The following is a 21,214-nucleotide window of genomic DNA, read 5'->3' on the forward strand; positions in this document are numbered from 1 at the left end:
ATCCTTGGAGATAGAGAACAATGAGATGGCCTTAGAGATTTTGTTTCACTAACTTGTTTATGATTCTAACCTCAAATATAATTTTTCATTGGTGTGCTTGGATTGTTTCTCATTTTTAGGTGATCATACTTTTCTAGGCATACATGGAGCTTTATGTTTCTCACTCACTGTAGGCTTGGTATTGCATATGTTGTCTCTCTTGTTTCAAGGTATATGTCAGAACCTTCCGAGTTACATATGAAGGTTACACAAAGAATTTTGAGGTATGCGAAACAAGCTATGAATTTTGGCATTCATTACTACAGTACGAAAATATTTAATCTAGTTGGTTTTAGTGATTCTGATTGGGGAGGTAGTGTGGATGACCAAAATCTACTTCTGGTAATTGTTTCTTTTGGTTTGGGTTTGATTTCATGGAGTTCAAAGAAGCAAAGCATAGTTTCTCTTTCTTCAATGGAGGCGGACTATGTTGCAATTTTTGGTATTATGGATATGTTGCTTGATTTTGTCATTGATGTCAACACTTATCAACATTTATCCTTCTAGAGATCTTTGATTATGTTCACTGGCAAGTTTGGTGACCTATGCATAGTCACCGGTATTTGGTTCACCAACACATTATATTGTTCACCAACACTAAGGATAACTTGTTATAATCTAGAGATCACTTGGTTATGTCAAAGACATGGTTTGGACACTTGGTTTTGGAGATTTGATTATTGGTCTAATCGGGTTGACATATTTATTGTTACCGGCAAATTGGTCTAGGTTATAAACCAACATGCATTATCTATTCCAGATCAGCACGACACATTAGAGAGATAGTTTAATCAATTAAAATTTATGTTTAGCTGACATGATGCATCACATCTTGACTTGTTGTAATTGATTTTTACTGTAATATTCTTAGTCAGCTGACCTACACATTTGGTCTTAGGTTTGGTATATATGTAAGATCTTAATTGTGAGATTAACATGGTATGGGTATGGTATGTAATAAGGTATCGTAAGGTTATATTTGGTATATGGGAATATAAGAAGAGCTACTCACGCAAACATTATTTGAAGATTCAAGGAAGGTTTGAAGAAGACAACATGAGCTTAACCGGTACTGAATCCAGCATTTAAGATGCCACTTTTGTTGGGTCTCAAAGACAACTGAGAGGGGGGGTGAATCAGTTGTCTAATAAATTTAAACCAAAAACAACATATCCAAACTTAATGCTTAATATCGGTAAACCAAAATTTATGTCAGTAGACAGTTTATCAATTAATTGCAGTACCAATAAAGATTAATTTATGAAACAAAAAGACAATAACATCCACAACACATAACACCAGTGTTTGTATGTGGAAACCCTATAAGGGGAAAAACCACGGTGGGAAACCTTACCCACAATCAGATGATACTACTATAGATAGTATGTGTATACAAATGGGGTCTGTACATGCAAAAAGGCCAAGCGCTTAGAGCTCACTACTCAAACACAAATAGGAGTCACACTGACTACAATTGGATGGTTAAATCCAATAAAGATGTACTGCTCAAAATAGCATCTGGATTTAGGTACTAGTTCAGTTCTAATATGCCTTCATAATGATGAATAAATGATGAATAGTTAATACCAAACTGGTACTAAGAGGGGGGGGGTGAATCAGTCCAAGCAAAAATCACTTTTCCTGAACTGGTTTAACTGCAAACAGTGCACTTGACTGGAAATCACTAACACCGGTCTAAACCAAATTACTACCGGTTAAACACAGTGAGACGGTGAAGGACCTAAACTGGTAACACTTGGCTTTCCACACAATCTAGCTTCTTATTTCCACTTCACCCATGTGCATACACTAGTACTCTACAATCAGAAATATAATAACCTGCTAGTTCAACATGATTTACCACTTGACAAAAAATAACAAAGCATCACATGAAAAGGCATCACACATAAAACACATATTTTTCACGTGGAAATCCAATTGGGAAAAACCATGGTGGGGATGAATACCCACAAGTTTTTCATTGAACTGTTTTGAAGTCCACTCTGTTAGGAGCCTGGTTCGGTTAAAGGTTGTTACAATAGGTTCTGTTAGGAACCGATCCTACTAGGGATCACCTAGTTAAGGGATGGTTAAATGCCCGGTTAAGGGTTAAACCCTGTTAAAGGTTACCTTGTTAGAGGATTTTAAGAACTCAATGATTTTGAATCACCTTGTTAAAGGATTTATAGCAAGCTGGTTAAAGCTGCCCTGTTAAGGGATTTTCCAACCATTGAAGTGGTTAGAGATCAATAGGTATTACAGTGATTTGGTAATAGCACTCAATGCCAATGCAGATTCGCTTCAGTTCTTTCCTTCTGCAATCACACTTTGCAGGTATCTATTCTCTTATTTGGTTTGGCAAGAATCACGTATCTCTGCACTTAGATACACACACAACATTTACCAACAATCTCAACATGAAACACAACATCGACCTTATAGGAAATAGATAGGTCGGTAGCATAAACCCTAAACCCTAAAAATTTATGTTAAGCAATTTAGTCGGTTTAATCCTGACCATTGAACACTTTGCATTGAATACAACACTCTTGAACAGATCTCAAGACGTTCTCCATTATTCGTTCTTCACTGCTTCTTGGAGGCAATAACCCATCATGTGTTCTCCACCTTTTACAAAGACTTCGAACCTTTCCAAGGTAGATAGGATCAATCTCCTTCATGCAAGATCCTTCATGCACATAGGGGTGACGTGGCAACACAATCTATTCTTCATTACAATGCTAACTCATCACATGATGTCATTGGTTGAATCACATATGCTTGTAACACTTCAACCAAAAACCCTGAAGCTAAGACTACCAACCGGTAGTCATACAATATGAAACCTTGATACAAAATATTCCATATACTGGTTCACATTCCAATATACCAGATACTGGTTCACATTCCAACATACCGATTCACTTGGACAGACATACCGCTTCACTTTTTCACATATACCGATTCCTTTGCAAGTTGCTTACTTCAATATATCGGTTCACTCTTCAGCATATTGACATCAATGGAAATCATACATTATCATCATGTCATCAAACTCTACACATATGCCAACAATCTACCCCTTTGGCATTGATGGCAATATACAAAGATATCTCTCAGCTTTACATCTTCTCCCCCAATAGTGCAGATATCTTCTCCACTTCACATCTTCTCCCCCTTTGATAACAATGCCAAGGTGGAGGCATAAACATCTATGTTCTACTATGATGCTCCCCTTGAGGAGTAGCATCCTTCAACACACCAATCTGGAAAAAAGGATATATCAATGTAAGACCTGACTGATGTGGAGCACACACCTTTAGTTGACCTCTTGAATGGGCAACACCCCTAATTCACCTCTCAAATAGGTAAAAGTAGCATTTGGTAGAGGCTTGGTGAATATGTCTACCAATTGCTCCTTACTAGAAACATGTTCCAATGCAACCTCCTTATTCTGAAATTTTTCCCTCAAGAAATGATACTTGAGCTCAAAGTGCTTGGTTCTAGCATGTAAAACCGGATTCTTGGAGATGTTAATTGCACTTGTATTGTCACAAAATATACTTACCGGTTCATATACAGGAACTTTGAAGCCATTTAATACATGCTTCATCCAAATAGTTTGGGTGCAGTTCATAAAAGCTACAACATACTCCACTTCTATTGTAGACTGAGAGAGATACAACTCTGCTTTTTAGTCATCCATGAGACCAGTCTACCACCAAGAAAGAATGCACCACCGGTTGTGCTCTTCCGGTCATTCACATTACTAGCCCAATTAGCATTTGTAAACACTCTCAGGTTGAAATCATTATTGAATGGATACCACAATCCATAATCAATAGTTCCCTTTAGATATCTAAGAATCTACTTGACTGCAACTAGGTGGAATTCTCTTGGGATTTTTTGGAACCATGTAGTAATGCCCACTGCATGTGCAATGTTTGGTCTACTATGTACTACATAATGCAACTTACCAATCATTGATCATTATTACTTCTCATTTACCAACACTGAGTTATCCTCTTTTGATAATTTACAATCGGTCACCATTGGTGTACTAACCAATTTTCTATCTTCCATGCTAAAGCTCTTCAATACCTCTTTGACATACTTGGACTGAGTGATAAAGATTCCATCTTTCATTTGTTGAATCTGTAGTCCAATGAAGAACTTAATCACCCCTCTAAGTGACATCTCAAATTCCTTCTTCATTTCATCTGCAAAGTCATGACTCATCTTGTCATCTCCACCAAAGATTATGTCATCAACAAATACTTCACAGATCAGAATTTGATCTCCTTCTGATTTCAAGTAGATATTGCTATCTAAACTTGTTCTTTCAAATCCAATCTTCACAAGATGGGAGTGCAAGAGTTCATACCATGCTCTAGGTTCCTGCTTTAGTCCATACAAGGCTTTATGTAGCCTACACACCATGTCATTGTCTTCTGATAGGGAAAACCCATCCGGTTGCTCTATATACACCTCCTCTTCAAGTACTCCATTTAGGAATGCAGATTTTACATCCATTTGATATACTTTGAATCCCTTAAAAGATGCATATGCAAGAAGCATATGAACTCCTTCCAATCTGGCTACAGGAGCAAAGGTTTCTCCATAATCTTCTCCTTCTTCTTGGGCATATCCTTTACACAACAATTTGACTTTATTTCTTACCACTCTACCATCTTCATTTAGCTTATTTCTAAAAACCCATTTGGTGCCAATGACATTTTTATGCTCCAGTCTGGGTACCAAAGACCATGTACCATTCTTTTCTATCTAGTCAAGTTCCTCTTCCATTGCCTTGATCTAATCTTCATCTTTATGTGCCTCTTTAAATGATTTAGGTTCAAATTTAGAGATCATACAAGAATTTTCTCTGACCTTTCTTCTTGTAAGAATTCCTAAATCCTTATCTCTTATGATCTGCCTTGGATCATGATTTAGCTTAACATACCTAGGGATGATCTTGATAGATTCCTCTTACTTTTCTTCTTCATCCTCATCTTCATTAGCATCAACATCTACTAGTGTAGGAACACATTTACTAGTACTGGGTTGTTTTGCAACCGGTTCCCATAAGGTTACTACCAATTCATCTCCTACTTGCTCACTGTCAGTTTCCTCAGGTTTCTCAAAGGTTTCATCAACTCTAACATTGATGCTTTCAACAATTCTCTGAGTCCCACTATTAAAACACTTGAGAGCTTTACTCTTGGTGGAATACTCTAGGAATATTCCCTCATCACATTTAGCATCAAATTTGCTCTGATGTTCATTCCTCTTGATATAACATTTGCTACCAAACACTCTAAAGTAGCTTACCACTGGTGTCTTACCGGTCCAATACTCATAAGGTGTTTTATCCTTACCCTTTTTGATGAGTACCCAGTTCATTGTGTAGACTACAGTGCTCGCTGCTTCTCTCCAGAAGGTGTGAGCAACCTTCCCTTGGATCAACATAGTTCTAGCTACTTCAACCACAGTCTGATTGTTCCTCTCTGCTAGGCCATTCTCTTGTGGAGTCTGGGGGGTAGACAATTACCTCTTGATGCCATTCTCTTCATAATATTTTTTGAATTCACTGGAAGTGAATTCTCCTCCTTGATCAGTTCTAAGGCATTTGATTCTCTTACCACTTTCTATTTCTACCAGTGCTCTGAAGGCTTTAAAATTTCCAAAGGCTTCAGACTTATCCTTCAAGAATGTGAACCACATGATTCTTGAGCAATCATCAGTAAGAATCATAAAATACCTATCTCCCTGCACACTCTTTGTTTTCATAGGACCACAAAAATCAGTATACACAAGATCAAGTAAATTGTCTGCAGTGAAAGATTTACCTTTGAAGGTTGAGGAAGACATTTTCCCTAGTTGACACTCTCTACAAAAAAGATTTTCTAGTTTTCTCAGCATAGGCAATCCTCTAACTACCCTGATCTTACTGGCCTTCACTATTTTATCAAAATTTACATGGCAAAGCCTCCTATGCCATATCTAGCTATCATCAAACTTAGCCATAAGACATGTACTGATATTTGCATTCAACTGAAATAGGTTACCTTTGGTCTGCATATCGGTGGCCATCCAATTCACCATTCTTTCCTTTGATTTTGTACACTCCCTTTTTCAATTCCAGAGTGAGTCCATTGTCATTCAACTGAGCAACACTCAAAAGGTTGTGTCTGAGACCTTCTACCCTTTACCTTTTACCATACATGGTGCATCATTGCCAAAACAAACCACACCACCATCATACTCTTCCAGAGATAGAAAATTACTCCAGTCACTAGTCATATGGTGAGAACACCCACTATCAATGATCCACTCATTGGAATTATCAAAGTGGGAGACAAGATCCTTCTTGTCTGACACATCTTCCTTGATTACTACAAATACAATATCTTCAATTTCTTCATCTTTTGATTCCTCATCAGTGACACATTCATCATTTCTCCGGTTTCCTTGTTTGAACTTCTTGAACCTCTCCGGTTTTTCCTTGTTATCACCATTGGGGCAATTTATAGCAATGTGTCGTATCCGGTTACAAGAAAAGCATTTCAAAGGGTGCTTACCTTTGTATTTATCAGTTCCCTTAGGAAGTCTCTTGGTAAGAAGAGCTTCAAATTCCATCAAGATCTCCTCATCATTCATTTCTCTTCTTTGTCTTGGTTCACAATTGGTACTTGCTTCTTTTCCCTTTTCGGATGGTGCAACAAATGCTCTAAAGGTTGATTCAGTCTTCTAAATACTACCATCATAATTATTTAGCTCATAGGCTATCAAATTTGTAATGATGGAGTCTAGGGATACCTTTGTCTTGTCTACAGACCTCAACTCCTGAACATCAACAACCCTTATTGCATAGATCGGTAATAAGGATCTCAAAACTTTGCTAACAATAGTGGAATCTTCTATTTTACCACCTGCACTCTTGATATCTCCTACAACTATTTTGATTCTTATTCCATATTGTTGAATGGTCTCTCCTTAAAACATCTGCATGTCTTCAAACTTTCCCCTAAGACTTTCTTCCTTAACTTGTTTTACATACTCATCACCGCCATAGATATTCTCAAGCGCATCCCATACTTCATTGGGATTCTCTTTATCCTAAACATCAATAAACTCAATGTCAGATAAACTATTGATTAGGGCTTCCATGACTTGCCCATTCTCTTGAATCTCTCTTTTTGGATCATCGGTGAGAGTACCAGTAGCGATTACATAATAGTTCTCAACATAGCTCTAGTGTTGAGCACCCATGCTTTTGATGTATATCTTCATTACGTCCTTCCATGTTTTAAATTTATCTCTATTGAACTTTGGACCTTCCCTCTTCATCATTAGACAAGGATCTTTCCTTGAAGTAGTTAAGCTTACAACATAGAGGACCTGGAGGATGCTCTGATACCAATTAATGAATAAATAATGAATAGTTAATACCAAACCAGTACTAAGAGGGGGGGGGGTGAATCATTCCAGGCAAAAATCACTTTTCATGAACCGATTTGACTGCAAACAGTGCACTTCACTGGCAATCACTAACACCAGTCTAAACTAGATTACTACCGGTTAAACACGGTGAGATGGTGAAGGACCTAAATTGGTAACACTTAGCTTTCCACACAATCTAGCATCTTATTTCCACTTCACCCATACACATACACTAGTACTCTACAATCAGAAATATAATAACCTGCTAGTTCAATATGATTTACCACTTGACAGAAAATAACAAAGCATCACATGAAAAGGCATCACACATGACACACATATTTTTCACATGGAAACCCAACTGGGAAAAACCATGATGGGGATGAATATCCACAAATTGTTCTTTGAACCCTTTTGAAGTCCGCTCTATTAGGAGCTTGGTCCGGTTAAAGACTGTTACAATAGTTTTTGTTAGGAACTAATCCTGCTAGGGACCAACCGGTTAAGGGATGGCTAAATACCCTGTTAAAGGTTACCTTGTTAGAGGATTTTAAGAACTCAATGATTTTGAGTCACCCTATTAAAGGATTTACATCAAGCTAGTTAAAGCTACCCTGTTAAGGGATTTTCCAACTATTGAAGTGGTTAGAGATCAACAGGTATTACAGTGATCTGGTAACAACACTCAATGCCAATGTAGATCCACTTTAGTTCCTTCCTTATGCAATCACACTCTATAGGTATCTATTCTCTTATCTGGTCTAGCAAGAATCATGTATCTTTGCACTTAGATACACACACAACATTTGCCAACAATCTCAACATGAAACACAACATCGACCTTATAGGAAATAGATAGGTCGGTAGCATAAACCCTAAACCCTAAACATTTAGGTTAAGCAATTCAGTTGGTTCAATCCTGACCATTTAACACTTTGCATTGAATACAATAGTCTTGAATAGATCTCAAGACATTCTCCATCATTCGTTCTTCACTACTTCTTGGAGGCAATAACCCATCATGCATTCTCCATTGTTTATAGAGACTTTGCACCTTTCCGAGGTAGATAGGATCAATCTCTTTCATGCAAGATCCTTCATGCGCACAGGGCTGACATGGCAACATAATCTATTCTTCATTATAATGCTAACTCATCTCACAATGTCATTGGTTGAATCACACAGGCTTGGAACACTTCAATTGGAAACCCTGAAGCTAAGAATACCAACTGGTAGTCATACCATATGAAACCTTGATACAAAACATTCCATATACCGGTTCACATTCCAACATACCGGATACAAGTTCACATTCCAACATACCGGATACCGGTTCACATTCCAACATACCGGTTCACTTGGACAGACATACCGCTTCACTTTTTCACATATACTGGTTCACTATATCAATACCGGTTCTTTTGCAAGTTGCTTACTTCAATATACCAGTTCACTCTTCAGCATATTGACATCAATGACAATCATAGAATATCATCATATCATCAAACTTTGCACATATGCCAACACATAAAACCTTCCTTCAACATTCAAATGATATCTACATATATATCTTTTCTTATTCTCACATATACTGAATTACAATCCTTCTCACATTTGCATATTGATCTTACAAATAAGATCTTACATATATACCATTACCTAGGACCAATTTTAGTAGGTTGGCTCTAAAAGATATTACAATAAAAATAATTTACAAGTAAATAAATAACCGATGCAATATCCAATTCAACATGTTGGCTTAATGCATTTACAACATTGATAAATCATCTCCAAAGTGTGTTGTGCTCATCTGGAATAGATAAGCCTACTGGTGCTTATTCTAGACCTATTTGCCAGTAACAGTAAATATGGAAACTCAAATATACCAATGAAAAAATCTCCAAGACAAAGTGTCAAAATGATGTCTTCAACATAACCAAGTGTTTTCCATATCATTCCAAGTGTTGGTGAACATTATATCCTACTGGTGACTGCATAAAGTCGCTTGCCGGTGAACATTGCCAGTTCTCCAAAGTGCAAGAGTTGTAAGTATTAATGGGTGTTGACATCAATGACCAAACCATATCAAAATATCCAAAATACCAACAATCTCCCCCTTTGGCATTGATGACAACACAAGATGGAAAAACCATCAAAGTGCTAAAACAGAAATGCCAAGTACAAAAAACCAACAATCTCCCAAAAGTGATTATAACCAGAAATCAAAATCCAGATACAAAGATTAATCAATCTCTCCCAAAGTAACAATCACTCCCCCTAGTAGTAACATTCCTTATGTTTTTTTTTATCAATCTCTCCCCCTTTGACATCAAATGCCAAAGCTAATACAAAAACTAGGTTCAAATATAAAATACCAACTACTCCCCCTGAGAAGTAGCTCTCCTCATCAAAGCCGGAATAAAAGATTTCTCTATTAATTCTGTCGATTGATGACAAACATCAATTGTCTAAGTCTCTACCAGTGGAGGTATGACGCCAAGCTAATCTCTAAGATATTCAAAAGTCTCTTTAGGCAAAGGATTGGTGAAAATATTTGCAATCTTCTCTTTAGTATTCATATAAACGAGTTTTACTTCTTTTGCTTCAACATTCTCCTTTAGAAAATTCAGTTTGATAGAAACATGTTTAGTTTTAGAATGTAGTACTAGATTCTTAGATATATCAATTGTTGTTTTGTTATCACAATAGATAGTTATAGGTTCCTTACATTTTACCTTTATGTCCTTCAACATTTGCTTAAGCCATAATACCTTTGTACAGTTAGTTGTTGCTGCAACATATTCTGATTCAGTTGTTGATAAAGATGTACAACTTTGTTTCTTACTCAACCAAGAAATTAATCTTCTTCCAAGAAAAAATGCTCTATCGGTGGTTCTTTTTCTATCATCCACATCTCCTCCCTAATTTGCATCTGTGTATGCACATAATTCAAAGTTTTCACCTCTAGAATACCATAAACCAAGATTTGTAGTGCCTTGTAAGTACCAGAAAATCTTTTTTACTGCTAATTCATGATTTTCTCTAGGATTACTCTAAAATCTTGAAACAATACATACTGCATTCATTATATGAGGTCTTGTTTGTGTCAAATACAGTAAACCTCCTATCATAGATTTGTACCTAGTCAGATTAACTAGTGTAGATTCATCCCTTAGTGATAATTTGTCATTTGTAGTCATAGGTGTGCTTACTAGTTTAGAGTTGTCCATCCCAAATTTCTTTAGTAACTCCTTCAAGTACTTAGATTGACTCAAGAATATACCTTTATCAATCTATGAAATATGCAATCCTAAAAATAATTTTATCTCTCCAATCATAGACATTTTAAATTCTTGTTGCATTTCAATAGAAAAGTCTTTACATAATCCATCTCCTCCTCCAAAGATTATATCATCAACAAAAACTTCTATAACCAAGATATCATCATTAGTCACTTTATAGTATAAGTTGTTGTCAGCATTACCTTTAAAAAAACTAATCTTCAAAAGATATTTATCCAATCTAGCATACCAAGCTCTTGGAGCTTACTTCAACCCATACAAAGTTTTCCTTAACCTGCAAACCATATCTTTGTTATCTGTCAAAGAAAATCCATTTGGTTGCTCAATGTAAACTTCTTCTTCAAGATCTCCACTTAGAAATGCACATTTAATATCCATTTGATATACTTTTTAATTCTTGTGTGCTACAAAAGCTAAGAATAATCCGACTGCCTCAATTATAGCTACCGGTGCAAAGGTTTTACTATAACCAATTCCTTCCTTTTGAGAATATCCCTTACACACTAGTCTTGCTTTATTTCTGATTACCTTACCATCTTCATTAAGTTTGTTTCTGAACACCCATTTTGTTCCAATTACATTTTTGTCTTTAGGCCGGGGAACTAATGTCCATGTGTTATTCTTTTCAATTTGTTCTAATTCTTCTTCCATAGCTTTAATCCAGTGTTTATCTTCACTTGCCTCATTAATTGATGATGGTTCAATTTGAGAAATAAGACATACCTCTTCATTTTCTAGTCTTCCTCTTGTAATAACTCCTTTATACTTGTTCCCAATTATCTAATTTTTCAGAGTGGTTGAATCTTACATACCAGGGTGTCTTCGTTTGTTGTTGTTCTTCAGTTACAGTAGAATTTTCAGATGATACCGGTGTAATAGGATCTTCATTTTGTACCAGTGGGTTCAATGTAGGTTCATTTGTCAGTATCTCTGTTGTTGGTTCAGAGTCTATATACCTTGAAGTTCCTTTAAACTATTCATCAATTTTCACATTTATACTCTCAACAATTTTCTGCAATCTTTTGTTAAAGCATGTATATGCCTTGCTCTTAGATGAATAACCAAGAAATATTCCTTCATCACTTCTCGAATTGAATTTGTCAATATACTCATCTCTTCTAATATAGCATTTACTTCCAAATATTCTGAAATATTTAAGAGTAATACCAAACCATAGCTCAAGAGGGGTATTACCAATTTCACCTTTGATGTGAACTTTGTTGAATGTATAGACCATTGTACTTACCACCTCTTTCCAATATACATGTGGTATATTTTCTTCAGATAACATACTTCTAGCTGCATCCAAGATAGTTCTGTTTTTCCTTTCTACAATTCCATTCTATTGTGGTGTCCGGGTGCTGATAACTGTCTTCTGATTCCATTTATTTCACGGAATGTATTAAATTCCTTAGAGGTGAATTCACCTCCTTGATTTGATCTCAGACATTTGATTTTCTTACCAGTTTCATTTTCTACCATTGGCTTTAATAGTTTGAATTGCCCAAGTGCTTCTATTTTTTCTCTGAGAAAAGTAACCCAACACATTCTAAATAGTCATCAATGATTGGCATGAAATATCTATCACCTTGTAAGATTTTAGTTCTAGCTGGACCACATAAATCAGTATGAATTAAGTCAAGAGCATTATTGGATTTTTCTAGAATACTTTTGAAAGATGCTCTAACTTGTTTTCCAAATTGACATTTCTTACATACCAGATTGTGAGGTTTAACAATCTTAGGTAAGTCTCTAACTGCCTTATTTGTACTCATTTTCACAATACAATCAAAATTTACATGACAGAGTCTCTTATGCCATAGCCAACTTTCATCAATATGTGAAATTAAGCATGTCTTTTCACTATTGTTCAAATGAAAGATATTACCTCTAGTTTGAGTACCAGTTGAAATTTCCAAACCAGTTCTGTTCATAATTTTGCATTTCCCATTCTTGAATTGTAACTGAAATCCTTTTTCAACTAATTGGCCAACACTGAAAAGATTATGCTTTAAACCTTCAACATAGTAAATATTGTCAGTGTTATGCTTACCATCAAGAGATATAGTACCTTTTCCTTTGATCAAACAAGATTTATCATCTCCAAATCTTACTAGACCTCCATTATATTCCTGAAAGTTCAAGAATTTACCTTTATCACCAGTCATATGATGTGAAAATCCTGAATCAATGATCCATTCATCCTTAACTTCAACTTTAGCTGTCAGGGCCTGCTCTACTGGTTGAATAGTAGGTGCCAGTTGATCTTCGGTTATAGCAACAAAGACCCATCCATTGTCTGTTAGATCGTCATCAAAATCATCAATGACTCCTCATCACCAAGATAACAAGATTTGTCTTTATTCTTCTTAAATCTGTATCTTTAATATTCAAGGTTAGGCTTGTATGTTCTTCTAGCTTCTTCTCTTAATCTAGCATGTCTATCAGGGCATCTTGAAGCCATATGACCAATCTTATTACAACTAAAACATTTAAAGGGTGCTTTACCTTCATACTTACTTCCAACTGGACATTTAGGCATTTTCCTTGCAAATAGTGCTTCAAGTTCTTCATTTTATCTCCTTCTTTCTTCAAGTTCTCTTGCATAAAAGACTTTGCAATCAGACTTGTCAAATGATGTGTAGATGATGTTGATGCCTTAAAAGGTAAATCTATTTTTATAGTAGCAATAGGACCAAATTCCTCAATTTCAAAAGCTGAAAGTTTTAAAATCAATGTATCTCTAGTTATTGATCTATTAGGCATTGTTCTTAACTCATTTATAGCAATAACTTTCATTTTGTATGCCGCTAGCAATCCTCTTAAAATTTTTGAAACAATTTCATCTTCACTTAAGGTTCGTCTACAACATTTAATACCCAAAACAATTTCATTTACACTTTGCATAAAAGCATAAATCCTTTCATCTTCTTCCATTTTTAGATTTTCATACCTGACTCGGAAGCTTTCAAGTTTTGCAATTTTGACTGTGGAATCTCCTTCATTCAATGTTTCCAAATAGTCCCAAATAGATTTAGCAGTAGATCTATCTAATAGTCCCATGCTTTTCTAATCTGATAGTGCACTCAAAAGTGTTTCTCTTGCTTTACAATCATTTTCCTCATCTTTAGCCAAGTTAGGTGGATTAGGCTGATTTTTAGTAGGAGAAGTATAGCCATTCTTTGTAACTTCCCAAATGTCCTTTCCAATGCAATTCATATGTGTCTTCATCCTAATCTTCCATATCCCATAGTTGGTTCCATCAAGTTTAGAACTGTCCTTCCTGAAATAGTTAGAAGACATTGCATCTCCTCAAGCTGTTAAACTTCTGCAAAAAAAGGACTAGGCTCTGAGTCCCAGAGACAATTGAGAAGGGGGGTGGGGAGGGGGGGGTGAATCAATTGTCTAATAAATATAAACCAAAAAACAACTTATCCAAACTTAATGCTTAATACCGATAAACCAAACTTTATGTTAGTAGACAATTTATCAGTTAATTGTAGTACCGGTAAAGATTAATACATGTAATAGAAAGACAATAACATCCACAACACATAACACCAATGTTTGTATGTGGAAACCCTATAAGGGGAAAAACCACGGTGGGAAACCTTACCCGCAATCAGATGATACTACTAGAAATAGCATGTGTATACAAATGGGGTCTGCACATGTAGAAAGGCCAAGTGCCTAGAGCTCACTTCTCAAACATAAATGGGAGTCACACTGACTACAATTGGATTGTTAAATCCAATAAAGATGTATTGCTCAAAATAGCATCTTCATATTGTTGGGCCCATATAAAATTTTCATTCCATAGGCATCCCTATATGAAGTAATGCTTGTCTAATTCATCAGTCAAGTACTTGCTTAAATTTTTGCCTATGTTATTCGGTCCTTTATAGGTTCCACTACCTTGAACTTGAACTTGAACCTTTTTGGTTCAAGGTTCAAAGTTCAACAGGCGTTGTTTTGAATATTTTTCTTCCCTCACAAATTTAAGCTTTGCTAGTCCTTGTCGGCATTTTGCATTCTTTGAACCTTGAACTTGAACCTTTTTTGCTTCAAGGTTCAAGGTTCAAAATTTGTCATGTTAATATCATTTTGTGATGGTTCCGCAAGGCTCATATTTTTATGTATAGGTTCCCTAATAGACATGCGACTTGCCACGTGGTGACGGCGCGGACTTTTTAGAACACGATTGACGGCTGCTAACGGAAGGGATTTTCTTTCTCTAATAATCTGAAATCTATTATTTATGCCAAGTATGTGTGAGGATCTGTTGTGTCAAAGGGGAAGTGACTTAATGTTTAAGGAATACCTTAGTGCAATCATTTTAAAGTAAGGTCACACGAACAAGGAGTAATGAAGGAAGCTTTAGTAATAATGGGTAAGATTTTCTCATCTTTAAAACTGAGTAGTTGTCTCATCGGGATTATTATTTTCTGGAGAAGATTTTGAGAAGGAGTTTTCGGAGCGGGAAAAATAGGCTGCAATAGGGGTTTACAGAGGGCAGAGGAAGGCATGCTAAACAATTTTCTAAATTGCTGCAGTTTGTTTTAAAAGATCTAGGTGTTCTTTAGCTGCTTGTTTTTGTTTTCACTTTCCTTCTTCGCTTGGGATTGACTCAGGAAAACCACAAACCAAAACATGAGGCCTATTTTGCCGAAATTGATGAGCTTGTCTCCCCTTGTAAGCTCTTTATCGGAATTGGGTGATACAACACTAGTTCAGCTAGATTTAGATGTCTTTCTGGAGAAAGTAAAGAATTCAACCATAGACCCCATAATGAGAGATGTGGCTCAAAGCAGATTATTAGAAGCCGCTGCCTTTCCCATAGCTGCTCCCTACCCTGAGTTAGTCTTAGAATGTATGAATCACTACGACAAGGGCAATAGGTGCACAAGGAGAAATGATGGTGAAGTCTCATTGTCTATTGATAGATAGACGGTAATGGCAGCCATGGGTATTCCACACCAGGAACCCTATGAAGATTGGACCATTGGTAAATCTTATGGGATTTTCTCTGAGAAGAAGCAATATTATAGAATTGTGATTGCATGGAATTGGCTCTTAAGATTCCAAAAAGGAGTCTCGAGGCTATTGAGACCTTTAACTCATGAACATCTGATTCCAACAATCTGAGACTTGGTCATACTGCTGAGCACTCATGAAGGGTAATTCTCATTCTTTTTATTGGGAAGACTAGATGTATTTCTTCATCCAGGTCACTCTGGATAGAAGTCAGTTCATTGACCGGGGAACTGTTATTGCAGAAAGGTTACTTGAAGGCCTAAGTAATTATCTTGGAATGCCTAATTTTTATATGTCATCCTATCTATTATATATGTTTGCCTATGTGAGAGAATGGTCGCGGTTGTCTCATGTAAAATGGGTTCAAGGCATGAAGATTAATAAGTATTGTATGCGGGAAAAGCGGGTTGATAGAACTCAATATGTGGAAAAATAGAGTATAAGGAGCCTTGCTCACAAACCCACATGACTTCTTGGTGCAAGCTATGGAGTCATGAAGGATGACTCAACTTCCCAAGAATGGTTCCATGGTTCTCTATCTTACAAGGTCTCAAACCAATGTTTTTGCTCTCAGATCACTAAGCAAAATGGTTTAGGGATGACAAATGCAAGAATGAGGGATGCTTTGGTTGATTTTAAGATGAAATACATCCTAAGCTATGCATGATCCTATAAATGCAATAAACTAGTTTATAAGATGACAAGATTAGTAACAAGACTATCCTAGCAAGCTATATTAGTCTATGAAATAGCTAAATGATAAGGAAAATACTCTAAACATGCATATTTAGATTAATTCCTATTGAAAAGAGAGGCTAAATGATGAGCATAAAATGATATATTAAAGCTTGGATGGATTTTAGTATAAGTGTGATGCTAAAGACTTGGATCTATGAAAATGGAGGAATGAGAGCTCTATTTATAGCAAAAATAGGGCAATGGATGATTAGGATTGAAAGAGTTAATCAAGGGCTAAGTTTGAAAGTTGGGAATCCATGTTTGCAATTGGCACCAATGAAATGGTGACAAATGTCAACATAAGACTAGGTTAAGAAGAGAGGTAGGAAGCATTAAATGCTTGAGAAGACCTCATGGTTATCTTAGGGGGTAAGGCTTATGGTTAAGTTAGGATTACCCATTGGATAAAGGTTTTACCCAAAGGATAAACTCTTGTGCAAAATATTAAGGATAACCATGGTCAAAGCAATAAATGCTTGATGAGACCCTTAGGTTACATAGAGGTTGAGTTTAGGGAAATTCTTTAATCATGCTAGAGGGTTGAGTTAACCATTAATGGTTATGAAGACTTTGGGGACAAATTTGTAAGAGTCCTTCAAAATTTGGGGGTATTCAACAAGTTAGCTTGTTGAATGGATAAAGGCTTTAATGCTTTTAGAAGACTTTACTACAAAATTGAGAAGTGACCTCCTCAAATTTAGGGAAAGGGGATAATGAATGGGTTTGGGTTAATTGATTAGGATTAGATGGATTCTAGACAAAATTAGGAAGAGGGTTAGGATGCAAGTGGGAGATGTAGGATTTTGCAAGTGGATGAAGGGATAATAGGATTTAATTGAATAAAATGAATTTAATTCAATTTTGGTTGCAATTTGGAGAAATCAAATAAATTAGATTTATTTAATTTAGGGTAGACTATTTAATTAAATTTGAAGTTAATTAAAAGTGGATAGAAGGGATTTAATTGAATAAAATGATTTATTCCTTAAATGGCAAAAGAAGTATAGTGAATTTAATTTAAATAAATTGAGTAAGTTACTTAATTAAATAGAGGAATGTGGGTTATTCAATGAAATTGGATTTAATTAAATAGAGAAATGAACATAAAATATTCATTTAGGAATATGGTCATTTTTATATGTCTACATTTTGCCCCTCTTTGAAGTGACGTGTGTGCACATGTTATTTCAAAGAAAATGATGTGTCGTTGCGATTTTATGATCAATGTTATTTTTATGGATTTTCATGTCGTGCCCCAGATTTGATGTGTGATACCCCAAATTTGATAATCGATGGTGATAATGCACCCTCGGGAGATGAACCAAAATTTTGGAAATTTTGATTTGATTTGATTTGATAATTGTGTTTTTTGTGCAAAATTTTGGCTAGGTGGAATGTTTAAATTGATTCATCTCCCGATAATTGACGTGTGCGAGGGTATGAGGGAGACAACGAGCAAATTACATGCTTATTCCTTTAAGCCTAATTTTATTTTACCCTATAAAAGGGGAAAAGTGCATTGTTTTGTCTCATTTGTGCTTGTTGACCTTGGAGAAAGAGACTTTTGGAAAGAAGACAAAATACCTGTTCCATATTCTATGCATCAATTCGAGCGCATTCAAAGGTATCAGAGGCCTAGCACATATGGACCACTGGTAAGTCAACCTTTTTGACCCCTTTTTAATGTTTAATTTGGTCATTTTTGGTCGGTTTTTGAATTTTGAAATGCGGTTTTCACGTTTTAGCACATAGGGGTCTTAGGTTAGCGCATACAAATTTTTTTGTAGCGCATAGGGTTGTAATTTAAGGTAGCGTCCAAAAATGTTTAGCGTAGCGCATGGAGTTTCTAGGTTAGCTCATAGCCTTAGATTAGTGCATGAGGGACACAGGATAGCGCTTAGGGTTAAAAGGGTAGCGTATTGGGTAAACTTAGCGCATAGGGTGCACAGGGGGTTGCATGGGTAGGGCTAAGTAGCGCGTAGGGTAGACCTAGCGCATAAGGTTAAATAGGTAGCACAGATACGAGATAGGTTAGCGCATGGATTGGGTTTAGTGCTTAGGGTAGATTAGTTGGTGCATGGAGAAAAAAGGGTAGCGCGTAGAGTTAGTCTAGCACATAGGGTAGATAGGATAGCGCGTGGAGAAAATAGGGTAGCGCATGGATATGGTTTAGCATGTAGCCAAATTTAATTAGCGCATGTAGTAGGTTTTACAAGATAGGATGATTTGTGAATGTAGAAAATTACATAGGATAAGGTTATTTTTTCCTGGAGAGGTGGATTTTTGCCATTTATTGTGTCGGCTATCATGTTTTTTTGATAGTTTGTCCAATATCAGTACTGATATAACTTGGTTTGATTTGCAAATTTTCAAGTTATTTATGTAGATATTAATGTGTTCATGATCTAAACTTGATTTGATTTGCATTGTTTCAAGTTAATATGTGTGGAGCTTGAATTGTGTTACAAGTTGATATGATTGTGGAACTTGAGTTGTGTTACAAGTTGATATGGGTTGGAAACTTGAGTTGTTTTACAAGTTGATATGGGTGGGAAAATTGAATTGTTTTACAAGTTTATGTGATGTGGAGACTTGAGTTGTGTTACAAGTTTGATATGGTTTTTGAAAACTTGAGTTGTGTTACAAGTCAATATGGAATGATATGATGTGGAACTTGATTAGATTTGCAAAATGTTTCAAGTTTTTTTGATGTGATTTTGATTTTGATATCTTTATTTTGATGAGGAAACTGATATTGGACTTGTTTTTCTTTTTGACAAGAGTGATTGGGAGTGGTTCAGTCACGCAAGCAGTTCCCCAGACCATGGGCATTGATACCACGGTTGGCATAGGCTGACATAGATATTATTGAGAGATGTGGCCTATCGTCTTTATTAGATATGCCTTGGTTTACTTATAGCACTCATAGAGAGATGGCATACTGATACGAACACCTTCCACTTTGCCATAGGTGAGATGATGGTGACTCCTAAGGACTGTTATAGGATATTGCGAATTCTTGTAGTAGGTGCATTATTGCCTTATGAGTAGACAGAGGAGGGTGGGATAGAGGCACTGTGTCACATATTTCATGATGAGATAGTTTGTGGATACGAGATCCCTTGGTAGGAGTTCTTGGATTTGGACTATGCGCCTCTTCCATCAGTACTAGTAGTTTTTATAGGTGGATTCCTATGTCTCAACCGTAGGTCGAAGGGATTTTCTATAGGTTAGGGATTGGTGCTAGAGGAGATGGTGACATAGGGCCACAGGTTCGCATGGGGATCGACCATGCTAGCCCATTTGTATAGGGACTTACATGAGGTGGTATACCTGGGTTACGGTAGTTTGTTAACTAGCATGACACTTCTATAGGTATGGTGTTGGGAGCACATTCCAACAGTTAGGCCACTGGTGGATAGAGACAAGCCTATTGGGTAGGCATATGCATATGGATACAGGGGGTTAGTTGTCTAGTAGAAGCTAGGCAAACTTGAGCACTGGACGAGAGTATTGGATGACATCGATACGGTCATTTGGCGACCGTATACAGATTGTGAGGTATGGGCCGATGATGGGTTGGAGATGCCATATGTTTTTATGAGTCAGTTTTTGATAGGGCGAACACCCTTTGTGATCGAGAGATTTATGGTTGGCAGAGTTTTGTGGCAGTATGGTTGGCAGCAGGGGATACCATAGGGACCTATTTGTATGCACGTCGGAGGAAGGATATACCAGATTAGGGCTTGAATATTGATAGTGGAGCGGATGTAGAGGATTTTATCAGCTTAGCGGGCTAGATATGGGACTATACTCCTGAGATATTAGATGTTGGGATGACACATGAGTTTACTAGTTTGTTCGCAGCTCATGCCATGGCTAGGATATTAGATCCTGAGGAGATGAGACCTGCTTTTGATGATGATGAGGATGAGGTAGGGGGAGATGGGGATGAGGGAGATGATGGAGGAGGTGGAGGAGGACGATGAGGGAGACGATATTGGGGGAGGAGAGGAGATAGAGGTAGAGATGGGGATGATAGGGGAGTGTGGGTGGAGAGAGCAGTTCGATGAGTTGTGATGGATAGAGGGAGAGGAGGTTTGGCGATTGGAGCAGAGGAGGAGGGGAGAGTGGGAGAGGTGATAGTAGTGGTAGGAGGGACTGATGAGTGAAGACGTCCTGTGCAGAGGAGGAGGACTGATGAGTTACCCCCACCAGAACTGAGGATAGGTAAAGGGACAGGGGGTACCCCTTCACAGGTGCCCCTACGGGTCCGGATCCTGACGCATGTGGAGGATGCCCAGATTAGGACCCTATAGTTGGCAGTACAATAGCTATAGGCATAGCTATTGACGCAGCAGCATCAGATTACCCAGCTGACCCTAGAGCGTGATATTGAGATAAAGCGGCGGGGTTGAGCGGAGGAGCTGGTAGGGAGCTTGCAGAGAGCAGCAGCAGGTAGCCCTTTGAGAGATATCATGAGAGAGTTGTCCTTGAGAGTCAAGGAGGCGGAGTATTATTAATGCCACTATGAGGATGTGGTGCCCAGGGAGCGCAGAGTGCAAAGCTTTACGTAGTCGAGATCGAGTCGATCTCAAGAGACTGGGTCACGGTCTGAGAGCAGAGGCGTGATGGGGCCTTTGAGATAGGATCCTCCT

This window comes from Cryptomeria japonica, chromosome 2 (genome assembly GCF_030272615.1).
Source record: "Cryptomeria japonica chromosome 2, Sugi_1.0, whole genome shotgun sequence".
In the NCBI taxonomy this organism is placed as follows: Eukaryota; Viridiplantae; Streptophyta; class Pinopsida; order Cupressales; family Cupressaceae; genus Cryptomeria; species Cryptomeria japonica.